Source organism: Centroberyx gerrardi, chromosome 8 (assembly GCF_048128805.1).
Source record: "Centroberyx gerrardi isolate f3 chromosome 8, fCenGer3.hap1.cur.20231027, whole genome shotgun sequence".
NCBI classification, from domain to species: Eukaryota; Metazoa; Chordata; class Actinopteri; order Beryciformes; family Berycidae; genus Centroberyx; species Centroberyx gerrardi.
The window spans coordinates 33,213,018-33,226,702 of NC_136004.1; the positions used below are offsets into that span (position 1 = coordinate 33,213,018).

A 13,685-nucleotide genomic window follows, 5' to 3' on the forward strand; every position below is an offset into this window, starting at 1 on the left:
CCTTCTGGAGAGCTTCATTAGCCAAGATCTGACCTGAGAGGAGGAGAGGAGAGGGGAGGAGAGGAGAGGAGAGGGGAGGAGAGGAGAGGAGAGGAGAGGAAGAGGAGAGGAGAGGAGGAGAGGAGAGGAGGAGAGGAGAGGAGAGAGAGGAGAGGAGAGGAGGAGGAGGAGGGAGGAGAGGAGAGGAGAGGGAGGGAGAGAGGGGAGGAGAGGAGAGGAGAGGAGAGGGGAGAGAAGAGAGGGAGCAGAGAGGACAGGAGAGGAGGAGAGGAGAGGAGAGGAGAGGGGGAGGAGGAGAGGAGAGGAGAGGGGAGAGAAGGAGAGGGGAGGCGAGGAGAGGACAGGAGAGGAGAGGAGAGGAGAGGAGAGAGGATATAAAATATATAATATTAACAGAATATGAGCCTAATGAAGCTGTAAGTGCAATGCGTAGCTCATTAAGATCTTAAAATAAAAAGGATTCTTTAGCAGTCTGCTGTCCTGGGTCTTGGGTGCGGTTACAGCCAGAAATATTTTTTGGTTCCTATGATGTTTTTCTTGCTGTCACCAGCTCCTCTCCACTGACCGGTTTAATTTTCTTTTTTATTAACAGAATATGTTTCTAATATCTGAAACAGCCTGCTTGGTAAAGCTTGTTAACACTGAAACTAAATCTTTGCCACTGAACACTTGAAATCATTTTGTTAGCTTTGCCAAAGACATGAAATCAGCCAATCAAAGGGTTTGGTGATGGTGATGGTTTCTGTGATTGGTCGGTTGTCTCCTTACCGTCAGTCAGCTGTTGCTCCAGCTCTTTGATCTCCTGTGTCTCCATGGCGATGCGGGACAGCATGTCGTCGAGGCGACCCTCCAGCTCCCGCTGCTTCCTGCTCATCATGGCCAACAGCTGCCTCCGATTGGCCAACTGGGCCGTCACATGGGCCTGGGAGGGCGATATGAGCCAACCACAACACAGATCACTCAACAGATACTGCTTTCCTATTGGTTGGTTACATCTAGTGTTCGACCCATAAGGGTTTTTGAAGGCCGATACGGATTTTGTATTGAAGCTCCTGATAGCAGGTACTTTTTTCTGATATTCAGTATCTTTAAATTTGTTGAAAATTTGGGGTTGTGCACGATAGAAAGTTACTTTGTTAAGCACTTATTTTATTTCATGATGCACATATCTTTAAATTTGACCATTTCCTGTCCTGGTGTCTCAGTGGTCTGACCCCAGACCTCCACAGCACGCGCTCTGTTTGTGTGTCCGGCCCAGGACCTTTGTCACATGCCATGCCACTCCTTCCTGTTTCTCTCTACTTTAAGCTGTCAAATAAAGGCGGAAATGACCATTTTCATGACAAAAAATCCAAAACATTACAAGTATTCAGTGTTTCCCCCAGAACGGTGGACTGTCCCTTTAGTTTGGTTAATGTGTGTATGAGAGCGTCCCTGCAGTACAGTTGACCTCATCAGCTCACTGTCTGTGGCTCAGTCAGTGGGTCTGAACACAGACACACAGACTGACCTGGTCTGACTCTCCTGTACACTGATGTTAGACTGATGTGGGTCTGTGATGGCCAATATTGATAACTTTAGACTAAAGTTAGTGCGTCATTATTTTATGCTAATATTCAGTATCTTTCAATTTGACCATTTCCGTGCCAAATATTCAGTTTCCTCCACAGTTTTCTTCTCATCAGGGTGAAAAGCCCCTGACACATTTACAGCATCATGGGACACTAAAACTCTCCACTGAAAGCCGGACGCTGCCCAGACAATGCTGCATTTTTCTCTCTTATGCGTTTAGCATAAATCTGAACCTTTTTTTTTTAGATATTTAGGTTGATTGTTTTGTTTCTGCTTGATATTTCTATGTCCACAAATACATTTTTTCTCATCAAGTTTCTGTTGGTAATACCAGTTTGTGTTTTGCATTATATTTGTCTGCTGATATGTTGAGTGTTTTTCCACCTCTTGATGTGACTCTGATAAAAACCACAGCGGTCGCAATGCGTTGGTTTTAATCTTGCCATGTTCTAATAAAGAGTTTGTGTATAAATGGCAGAGTCCCTTGTTCACTCAAGACTTTTTACAATGTAGAGACACTCACTTCTCTTCTATTGAGGTCCATCATGACCCATCCTGGGTCCCAAACCAGAGTTCAGGAAACCAGTCCCCCACTTACATCAACTACTGTACAGTAAGACAACTTGGCAGGAAAACAGAGGAGAACAGGAGAGAGAGACAGACAGGCAGAAACAGAGAGACAGACAGACAGGCAGAAACACAGAGACAGACAGACAGGCAGAAACACAGAGAGAGAGACAGACAGAAACACAGAGAGACAGACAGACAGGCAGAAACACAGAGACAGACAGACAGGCAGAAACACAGAGAGAGAGACAGACAGAAACACAGAGAGACAGACAGACAGGCAGAAACACAGAGAGAGAGACAGACAGAAACACAGAGAGACAGACAGACAGGCAGAAACACAGAGACAGACAGACAGGCAGAAACACAGAGAGAGAGACAGACAGAAACACAGAGAGACAGACAGACAGGCAGAAACACAGAGAGAGAGACAGACAGACAGAGAGACAGACAGATTATAAAGAGTATCTCCAGTTTACTCACAGCAGTCAGTTCAGTCTAACAGTCTGTTCTCCCTCCTCTGCCCCACAGAGCCCAGGGGGCTGCTGGGTAACTCCCTGCATTTCCTCCCTCCCTTCCTCCTCTCCTCTCCTCCTCTCCTCTCCTCTCCTCCTCTCCCAGCTCTAACGGTTCACAGTTCCTCTCTCCCGTCGTTTCTCTTCCACTCTGATAACAAACAGCAGCGCCTCCTATTCCCCTCTGGCCCTTCTTCTACCCGTCTACTTTATCTGTCTGTCCCTCCATCTCTCTTTCTCCCACTTGTTCAATCTCTGCATTCCTCTCTCCCTCTTCCCTCACTGCTGTTACCTCTCTCTCTCTCTCTCTCTCTCTCTCTCTCTCCGTTACATACTTTTCTTTCTCTCCACTTCACTCCCTGTTTCTTTGAATCAACACAGGAAGCCTTTCCCACAGCCAATCAGAGCTGACAGCTGGGGAGTGACAGGGTCCCTGTCCAATAGCAGCGAGGGAGCAGGCTGTGTAAGCCCCGCCCCTCAGGGAGGATTCCCCAGGGGGGAGGAGTCAGAGCTTCTTAAAGAGACAGCAACCTGTTGTTGCAGAGAAAGACACTTGTTGACTTCTGCTGTTGTTTTCAGTTGGCAGGGCGACACTGATTTCATTTTTATCAAACTGACAATATTTTGTGCTGATATTCAATGTATTTATATCTCATCAGGGTGGGAAAGCCTCTGAAACTGAATTCATCATGGCACACTAAAACTCTTGATTCCCAGGAGAATAACACATATTATTGACATTTTACTACTACTACTAATAATAAAAATAATAAAACATAATCGTGGATACTGTGTGGTATTGATCAATTCTACAATAAATATGTAATTAATAAAACTGCATCATGTGGTGAAACACAGTGAAAGGTTATTATTAGAGTTTATATTAAATATCAACAAAAATGTATCAAATGTATTAAATGATATACTATCTGCTTCTGTAGCAGCAGTAAAATTGTCAGGACAGCAGGTTGTTTTTTCAGTTTCACTACTCATGTGCTGCTGCAGCTCTACAGGGCAGAGCAGTGTCCTGTTATACTGAAGAACTACAGAATCACATTTTACATTAGTGCCATTTGACAGACCGTTGAATTCAGAGTCACAGCAGCTCAAGTGACCAACTAACAGAGCCGCTGTGCAGCAGCCTCGGCCCTGCTGCAGGCTGAAAGGGTTAAAAAGCTTTTGGAGAATGCGGGCATCGATCCCGCTACCTCTCGCATGCTAAGCGAGCGCTCTACCATTTGAGCTAATTCCCCTGTACAGCACCCAGCTGGTCTGTTCTCATCTAGCTCCTCCTCCCTCCTCCCTCCTCCTCCTCCTCCTCCTCCTCCCTCCTATCCAACCAAAGTTCATTCTTGTCTCCTCCCTCCTTCCCCTCCATGCTCCTATTTCAGAGAGGAGATTCATGTGTCTAAAGGAGGTGGTTCATGTGGGGGAAGAGAACCTCTGCTGCTCTGGGTTCCTATATATGTTCTATTTATAAAGAACTTAATTTCTTTAACATTTAGGAACAATTGTGCCGCTGCTATAGGGAAAAAATAGACATTTACAAGATAGTAAACATGCTTCTGAGTTGGTATGTTCTGTTATGTTTTTGTGTCTAATCATCCACTATTCATTTTTACCCTTAAGTTTACCCTCCATAAGGAATTCTGTCACCAGGAAACACAATGCACCATAATATAATTGTTTTTGCATCTATCTCACAGATAGCTTTACTATATATTTAATGCAATGATTAATTTCACTGTGTATTTTGATATGGTTGTTTTTGTCCAGTAGACCCAATTATTTAATATTGGGTTTTTTTCCCCCAAAAGTGGAAAATTTTATACTTTTATCTGAAAAGCCAAATTGCCTAACTTGGTATTGTTCAATCTCTTGATGAAGTTTTCCACTTCACTTCTCCCATTCACATCTATGGGAACCGGTCTATCCAGCTGTGTGGAGGATGTAAAGATGTGAAGGGTCTATTCTTGAACGAAACTCATTTCCTACTCTTCTCAAGTCAACAGAGCCAGCTCAGGAGAGTAAAACCAGTGGAGAATGCGGGCATCGATCCCGCTACCTCTCGCATGCTAAGCGAGCGCTCTACCATTTGAGCTAATTCCCCTCTGACTTCAAGGTCTGGTTTCTTCTGACCTGACCTGACCTGAACCCCCTCCCTTCTCCTTCCAAAGTGTCTTCACATGTCTTCCCCTCCTTGTCCCTATTTTTAACCTCTCTACCCTTCCTGTCAGCACCACTCTCTTACTTCCTCTAAAGTTTACAACTTAATGTCCAAAATACTTCTGACATATTTCTAACATCTATAAACAATGAGAAGTACATTCTATGCTCCACATCATAATTTTCAATAACTAATTTCCCCCTTTTGCAAAGTTAAAAACTGAGAATTGGGGATAAGTCCTGCCAGTGGTGACAGCAGCCCCGTTCACACATGCAGCCTGTTCTGTAAATGTATCGGCAGGTTTCATGTGTGAATCGGAGCCGGTGTTGAAAAGCCAGTAAATTAGTTCTGCCGGTTTCAAGACGTTGTAACGTTACTAGTAAAGTTCTGTATCGACCATCTGTGTGAACAATGCCGTTAACATTAACGGCAGAGCAGCAACACGTTCGGACGCTCTGCTGTCCAACTGTAGGAGGAAATCCAAACCACTTGACAACGGGCTGCAGCTTTACTTTTATGAGGAAAATGTTGAATTGGACAGACGGAGAGATAAGAGAGATCCTGGGAGTCGGGCGGACAGAGAGATCAGCCGCCGTGTTTTCAAACTGCAGCGACTCCGGAGGTTGAACGTAATTTCCAGGAAACGACAACAGTAGAATTTAATGGTATTGCCAGTATTGTGTGAATGGCATCATCTGAGAAAACACATCCACTAGCAAATTTCTATTTCACAGCTAGTTTCACTCCATATACAATGGAATGAATCACTTCACTGAGTTTTTTGATATGGTTTTTCTTGGTCTGTGCACCGCAATGCATTTGTTACCAAATTTTGTACATTGCATTTTAAAATCCAAATTTCTTAACTTGTGGAACTGTTCTCTCTCTTGATGCAGCTCTTTTCCACTTCACACCTCCCATTCACATCTATGGAAACCTGTCCATCCAGCTGTGTGGAGGAAGGGTCTATTCTTGAACGAAACTCATGTCCTCCTCTTCTCAAGTCAACACAGCCAGCTCACAGAGGAAAGTAAAACCAGTGGAGAATGCGGGCATCGATCCCGCTACCTCTCACATGCTAAGCGAGCGCTCTACCATTTGAGCTAATTCCCCTGTACAGCAACCAGCTGGTCTGTTCTCATCTAGGTCCTCCTCCCTCCTCCTCCCTCCCTCCTATCCAACCAAAGTTTATTCTTGTCTCCTCCCTCCTTCCCCTCCATGCTCCTATTTCAGAGAGGTGGTTCATGTGGGGGAAGAGAACCTCTGCTGCTCCGGGTTCATATATATTTTCCAGTTCGAAATGCAAGACGTTTTTCAAGACCTTGACTTGATTTGAAGATTTTGTTCAGTATGATGTCTGTTAGTGGCTGGACAATATGACTGTCAACTAGACCATATCACTGTATAACTGAACATTATTCTACACTACAGCTAATATCACAATATGTGAAATTAAAGAGGGTCGACAACTACATAAAACATGTAAACATCTGTGTATCAGAACGGAACAACTTTGTCCTGCAATTCCCAAAACCAGGAAACAAAATAATTAGTTTCCAGACTTCTGTAGGATCCCTGGCTTCTTGTCAGGCACTTCAATGTGGTAAAGTCGTAATGAGCCGCAGACAAACACTCACTGATTCTGGTGATTAGCCACTTCACACCTATTCACATCAATGGCAGTTTGTGCATTCAGCTGGGTGTACAAGGCTCACTCTGTTTCTGAATTCACTCACTACCTCCTCTGGTCAAGAACACAACTAACCCAGAGGAAGATAAAGGTTATGGAGAATGCGGGCATCGATCCCGCTACCTCTCACATGCTAAGCGAGCGCTCTACCATTTGAGCTAATTCCCCAGTACAGACTCAGGCTGGTTCCTGATCTGCCTCCCTCCAACACTCCTTCCAAAGGTCGTTTTCATCTTCTCTCCTTGTTGCTTCCTGCTGCGCACCACTCTCTTACTTCCTGAAAACCTAGTCCAACATTCCTTCTATTTCTTCCATCTATGAACAAACAAAAGTAGATTCGGGTAATATCACTTCATTTTGTGATCAGATAATACTACTCAACAAGTAATTTTCCTTTTCGTAACTTCAAATATTGGGAGCTGGGACAAAACAAATCACTTCTACTAGAAATTCAACCAATTTACCACAGCTAAACATCCCTTTAAAATTACTTCTAAACTGTCTAAGTAGTCTTTTTCCTGGTGAACACAACCTCCTTTGTTTTTAGTCATAGTTCACCTCCCATTCACATCTACAGAAAGTGATCCAGAAAGGGTCCAGGCTGGAGTGTTTTACTTTTCCATCCACAGAGCAGTCAGTGTCAGGAGACGAGGTGGCCGAGTGGTTAAGGCGATGGACTGCTAATCCATTGTGCTCTGCACGCGTGGGTTCGAATCCCATCCTCGTCGGAACAGCTCACCTTTAGTTTGGCCTGCTGGGTGGGAAGGTTTGGTCTCACAAACACCAAACGTGTCCTTAGTATAATACTGTGACCTCTGACCCCTCTGCTGAAATGAGGGTTTTTGTGTGTTGAGAGAAACTAGTTTTTAAATGTAGTCGGTAATATGGTGAGTCAAGATTCAGATTTTCTTCAAATGATGAAAAAAACTTGGTATGAAGTTTGTCAAACCAGTGGTTGCGTTAGACTTTCTCGTTGTCCGTCATTTTGACGGACAGGGTCGTAAAAATTCTGTCATAATCTATTACAGTATTACCCGTCATTTTAATTTTAATTTTTTTAATGATAATGAGACATAGCCTATTTAATAGCATTTAATTTTCAAAAACAATCGATCACAATAACATTTAATATACAGAAGAACAAACTTAGATTATGCATTTATTATCATAGGCTACTATAAAGCAAGGAATGTCTGTCTGTCTGTCTGTCTGTCTGTCTCTCTGTCTGTCTGTCTGTCTGTCCGTCTGTCTGTCTGTCGCATATCTCAAGAACCGTTCGTCCGATCTACTTCACACTTGGCGGGTGTATTGCTGGGGACCCAAGGACGTGCAGTGTCGGATTTGGTGCAATTTGGACACGCGATATGTTCAATATTAATAAACTTTGAATAAACAAGCGAACAGCGCTCTGTGCAGCAGCGGCACTGCACTAGTAAGAGAGAAAAGATGAACAAACGGAGACACCGACCGTCCTAAACAGGCAAATATGAACGATGCAATTTTACAGAATTAGACAATTACAATTAAAATATTAACAAACCATTTACAAGAAATTAAATTGAACTCAATTGACCTGCTGTAGCCTAGCCTGAACTCAAACCTTCCTCCTGGTCCTCATGGACTTAAACTGGGTGCTCGCTTGAGCGTAATGAAATGCATCAAGGGAGATTGCTGCAGAGGCGATTGTCATTAGGTTTTGCGTCTTTGCCTCGGACAGACGTCTTGTCATGGCCGTTTTAATTTTGTTCTGAAGGCTGAACCCGCTCTGCTGCCACACTGGAGACTGGAATTACCAGCGCCACTTCAGCCAGAGTTTTGAAGTTGAATTTCTCCAAGGGAAGTGATCAGAAGTCGGCAAGACTCTCTGAACGTGGGATTTCCCGATCCTGCAAGCACTCGCTTCACCGGGAGGAAATCCCGCAGCATGCGCTCCTTCTGCACCAGGGGCGCGGAGCTGCACCCCTCTGTGACCCGTAGTGGTCACAGAGGGGCGCGGAGCTGCACCCCTGTGACCCGTAGTGGTCACTGATGTGCTCCAAGGAGAGTGAGATCAAACACAAGATGAGTAAACAATAGCTAATTAGTATGCACACTCGCCACCAACTGGACAGGGGGGTCTACTACACGCGGTCTACATGTGGTTATTGACAGTGTTGCGTGTGAATTACTTAACGTTAGGGTAGATCGCCCTCAGTGTAATCTGTCAAAATGACGGACGGCCTTCAGATTTTTCTGTCATTGTTAAAAAAATTCCGTCAATGACGGAAAATATTCGGTTAACGCGACCCCTGTGTCAAACTATAAAACCTGGCCTGGAAGTGACTGAGAATTAGAAAATGACGGGCGGTTGTATCCACATGTTTAATGGTTTGAATGAAAAGTGAATTAATTCCAGTTTAAGCTCAGTTTAAGATCAATTGTAAAGTGAAATGTTTAATATCCCTTTAAACTGATGTCTGTGGAAACCTGTCCAGCTGTGTGGAGGAAGGGTCTATTCTTGAACGACACTTATATCTTACTCTTCTCAAGTCAACACAGCCAGCTCAGAGGAGAGTAAAAGCAGTGGAGAATGCGGGCATCGATCCCGCTACCTCTCACATGCTAAGCGAGCGCTCTACCATTTGAGCTAATTCCCCTCTACAGAGTCAGATTGGTTCCTGATCTGCCTCCCTCCAACACTCCTTCCAAAGGTCGTTTTCATCTCCTCTCCTTGTTGCTTCCTGCTCAGCACCACTCTCTTACTTCCTGAAAACCTAGTCCAACATTCCTTCTATTCCTTCCATCTATGAACAAACAAAAGTAGATTCGGGTAATATTACTTCATTTTGTGATCAGATAATACTACTCAACAAGTAATTTTCCTTTTCGTAACTTCAAATATTGGGAGCTGGGACAAAACAAATCACTTCTACTAGAAATTCAACCAATTTACCACAGCTAAACATCCCTTTAAAATTACTTTTAAACTGTCTAAGTAGTCTTTTTCTTGGTGAACACAACCTCCTTTGTTTTTAGTCATAGTTCACCTCCCATTCACATCTACAGAAAGTGATCCAGAAAGGGTCCAGGCTGGAGTGTTTTACTTTTCCATCCACAGAGCAGTCAGCGTCAGGAGACGAGGTGGCCGAGTGGTTAAGGCGATGGACTGCTAATCCATTGTGCTCTGCACGCGTGGGTTCGAATCCCATCCTCGTCGGAACAGCTCACCTTTAGTTTGGCCTGCTGGGTGGGAAGGTTTGGTCTCACAAACACCAAACGTGTCCTTAGTATAATACTGTGACCTCTGACCCCTCTGCTGAAATGAGGGTTTTTGTGTGTTGAGAGAAACTAGTTTTGAAATATAGTCGGTAATATGGAGTCAAGATTCAGATTTTCTTCAAATGATGAAAAAAACTTGGTATGAAGTTTGTCACACCAGTGTTTGCGTTAGACTTTCTCGTTGTCCGTCGTTTTGACGGACAGGGTCGTAAAAATTCCGTCATAATCTATTATTACCCGCCATTTTAATTTAAATTTTTTTAATGATAATGAGACATAGCCTATTTAATAGCATTTAATTTTCAAAAAAAATCAATCACAATAACATTTAATATACAGAAGAAAAACTTAGATTATGCATTTATCATAGGCTACTATAAAGCAAGGAATCTCTGTCTGTCTGTCTCTCTGTCTGTCTGTCTGTCTGTCTGTCTGTCTGTCCGTCTGTCTGTCTGTCTGTCCGTCGCATATCTCGAGAACCGTTCGTCCGATCTACTTCACACTTGGCGGGTGTATTGCTGGGGACCCAAGGACGTGCAGTGTTGGATTTGGTGCAATTTGGACACGCGACATGTTCAATATTAATAAACTTTGAATAAACAAGCGAACAGCGCTCTGTGCAGCAGCGGCACTGCACTAGTAAGAGAGAAAAGATGAACAAACGGAGACACCGACCATCCTAAACAGGCAAATATGAACGATGCAATTTTACAGAATTAGACAATTACAATTAAAATATTAACAAACCATTTACAAGAAATTAAATTGAACTCAATTGACCTGCTGTAGCCTAGCCTGAACTCAAACCTTCCTCCTGGTCCTCATGGACTTAAACTGGGTGCTCGCTTGAGCGTAATGAAATGCATCAAGGGAGATTGCTGCAGAGGCGATTGTCATTAGGTTTTGCGTCTTTGCCTCGGACAGACGTCTTGTCATGGCCGTTTTAATTTTGTTCTGAAGGCTGAACCCGCTCTGCTGCCACACTGGAGACTGGAATTACCAGCGCCACTTCAGCCAGAGTTTTGAAGTTGAATTTCTCCCAGGGAAGTGATCAGAAGTCGGCAAGACTCTCTGAACGTGGGATTTCCCGATCCTGCAAGCACTCGCTTCACCGGGAGGAAATCCCGCAGCATGCGCTCCTTCTGCACCAGGGGCGCGGAGCTGCACCCCTCTGTGACCCGTAGTGGTCACAGAGGGGCGCGGAGCTGCACCCCTGTGACCCGTAGTGGTCACTGACGTGCTCCAAGGAGAGTGAGATCAAACACAAGATGAGTAAACAATAGCTAATTAGTATGCACACTCGCCACCAACTGGACAGGGGGGTCTACTACACGCGGTCTACATGTGGTTATTGACAGTGTTGCGTGTGAATTACTTAACGTTAGGGTAGATCGCCCTCAGTGTAATCTGTCAAAATGACGGACGGCCTTCAGATTTTTCTGTCATTGTTAAAAAAATTCCGTCAATGACGGAAAATATTCGGTTAACGCGACCCCTGTGTCAAACTATAAAACCTGGCCTGGAAGTGATTGAGAATTAGAAAATGACGGGCGGTTGTATCCACATGTTTAATGGTTTGAATGAAAAGTGAATTAATTCCAGTTTAAGATCAGTTTAAGATCAATTGTAAAGCGAAATGTGTAACATCCCTTTAAACTGACGTCTGTGGAAACCTGTCCAGCTGTGTGGAGGAAGGGTCTATTCTTGAACGACACTTATGTCTTACTCTTCTCAAGTCAACACAGCCAGCTCAGAGGAGAGTAAAAGCAGTGGAGAATGCGGGCATCGATCCCGCTACCTCTCACATGCTAAGCGAGCGCTCTACCATTTGAGCTAATTCCCCTGTGGAACAGCCAGCTGGTCTGTTCTCATCTAGCTCCTCCTCCCTCCTATCCAACCAAAGTTCATTCTTGTCTCCTCCCTCCTTCCCCTCCATGCTCCTATTTCAGAGAGGAGATTCATGTTTCTGAAGGAGGTGGTTCATGTGGGGGAAGAGAACCTCTGCTGTTCTGGGTTCCTATATATGTTCCAGTTCTGATTTAAAGACTTTTTGTAGACCTTCATTTCTTGACTTAATTTGAAGATTACCACAATATCACAATATGTGAAATTACAAAGGTTACAACTGCATAAAATATGTAATTGTGTACCAGCACTGAACAACATTCTTCCACACTTTTCAAGGACTTTTTGCAATTCCCAAAACCAGAAAAACATCTAATCATCAGACCTCTGTAGGATCACTGGCTTCTTTTCAGGCAGTTCAATGTGTCAATGTTGAAGAAATCTGCAGTCAAACACTGAAACACCCATTGATCCACTTCACACCTCTCAGGCCGCGGCCACACTGATCCGTTGTGTCTGTCCGTCTCCGTTTATTTCAATTCATTTTCAATGAGAGCTGTCCATTGTCCGGACAGGGCTGATGATGCGTCAGTCGTCAACATCCGTTTAGCTAATCAGAGTCATTCCTACGTTTGTTTTGGAAAAAATAGCTGCAATCACAGAAACAATCGTACGACCAAAATAAAAATAAAACGGAGAAAGCCTGGTATAATGATGGGATGACTGTAGGTCAGTTTCTTATTTAACTTATACTGTATAGTCTGTTTCTGATTTTTTCTTGTAATACTGTTATGAGCAAAGCTATATATCTGCCTCTCCCACCTTGTTGACGTTCCAAAACAGCCCAAAGGACAGAAATATGTCCGTCAATAAATTCTGTCTGTTTTCCGATGGATCAGTAGTTATGTTTCCATTCAAGTTTTGCGCAAATTCTAAACTTAATCTTAAAATTCGAATGTGGTGTGTTTCCATTAACGGCTGTTAAGCGAATAAGTAGGTTTGTGTGTGGGGGATGAGACAAGATCACAGATGGAGAGAGCTTTCCAAGAGTTACTTGCCATAGGAGAAGTAATAATTTCTTTCTTTCTGGCGGCGATGAGTAAATATTACGGCCAATATCATAGGAGAAATGCCATTCTACGATGGTCGCCATATATCTGGGAAAAGAGACGCACAAAACAGTTCTGGGAGTCACCGTGCAAAGGCATTTTACAGACTAAGAGCCTTTGGGTGCAAGACTTTGGGATCCAGAACAACATTTGATCTGCTGCAGGATCATCAGGCCGGTCTTTGGGCCGGTCGGTCCACCGGTTCCTCCAGCAGAACGCATTGCAGCAGACTGGACAAGCTGCCAGCTGCAGAACAGCGTTAAGGAAACTCTACATCATTATTAATTCACAAAACACTTTTGCAACGCCGTTTTTCGAAAAACCGCTTTATCGACAAACAAATCAATCCACCTCAAGCAAACGTAAAAACTTTTTTGCGATATTTGGGGAGTTTTTTCGAAATTTGCTGTTTCCATTTAGCTTATTCCCATTTGAAACTTCAAAATCTGCATAAAGTGGCTTGATGGAAACGCACCTATTGTGGCCGCAGCCTCATTCACATTTATGGCAGTTTGTCCATAGATGAGTTTCCCGTTTACAAACAGTCGAGGATGCGCGCGCAGCTCAGGGGCAGAAAAGCTGCTGTGGCTATCGTAGCTATAGCAACTTGGCTGTCATTTTCGCACTGGTAACAGCAAACAAACGGACAACAATGGCGTACCTGGCTAATTTGTCAGACTCCGATTGCACAGATTATTTAGAAAAACTTGTTTTAAGTACTGGTGAACGACTGCCGGACCCTTATTCAGTCCAGTTGATGAATGGCTTGTAGACATGGCCAAGTGGCCACCGATCCAATGGCCAGACATGTAGCTATATGAAAAGCATAGCATATACAAAAGACAGTCTCCGAGCATACAAATCTCTCGATGCTGTAAATTCACATTTCACACATGTAGGCATGTGCAACAAATTAGACATTACATCTCTGGTGAGTTTTGTGTGTTAAGAGCCCAGCCAGC

General features: G+C 43.8%; 1 protein-coding gene and 4 non-coding genes across 5 annotated transcripts in view; 2 read left to right on the top strand and 3 right to left on the bottom strand.

Annotated features, from left to right (window-relative positions):
- LOC139917837 (uncharacterized) overlaps nucleotides 1-2,689 on the bottom strand; it is a 12,865-nt gene extending 10,176 nt beyond the window's left edge. Inside the window, exons 1-3 of the mRNA XM_078285032.1 lie at nucleotides 2,623-2,689; nucleotides 769-922; nucleotides 1-33 (exon numbers count right to left, since the gene is read on the bottom strand). The exon at nucleotides 1-33 is cut by the window's left edge and continues 56 nt beyond it. The gene's annotated coding sequence lies outside the window, so the exon portion shown is untranslated. The remainder of the gene's footprint in view (nucleotides 34-768; nucleotides 923-2,622) is intronic.
- Nucleotides 2,690-3,834: 1,145 nt separating this feature from the next.
- trnaa-agc (transfer RNA alanine (anticodon AGC)) lies at nucleotides 3,835-3,907 on the bottom strand. The gene has a single exon. It is a non-coding gene; the product is annotated as a tRNA-Ala (tRNA).
- Nucleotides 3,908-4,691: 784 nt separating this feature from the next.
- On the bottom strand, nucleotides 4,692-4,764 carry trnaa-agc (transfer RNA alanine (anticodon AGC)). Its single transcript has one exon. It is a non-coding gene; the product is annotated as a tRNA-Ala (tRNA).
- Nucleotides 4,765-7,157: 2,393 nt separating this feature from the next.
- trnas-gcu (transfer RNA serine (anticodon GCU)) lies at nucleotides 7,158-7,239 on the top strand. The gene has a single exon. It is a non-coding gene; the product is annotated as a tRNA-Ser (tRNA).
- A 2,386-nt stretch (nucleotides 7,240-9,625) lies between these two features.
- trnas-gcu (transfer RNA serine (anticodon GCU)) lies at nucleotides 9,626-9,707 on the top strand. The gene has a single exon. It is a non-coding gene; the product is annotated as a tRNA-Ser (tRNA).
- Nucleotides 9,708-13,685: the final 3,978 nt, after the last annotated feature.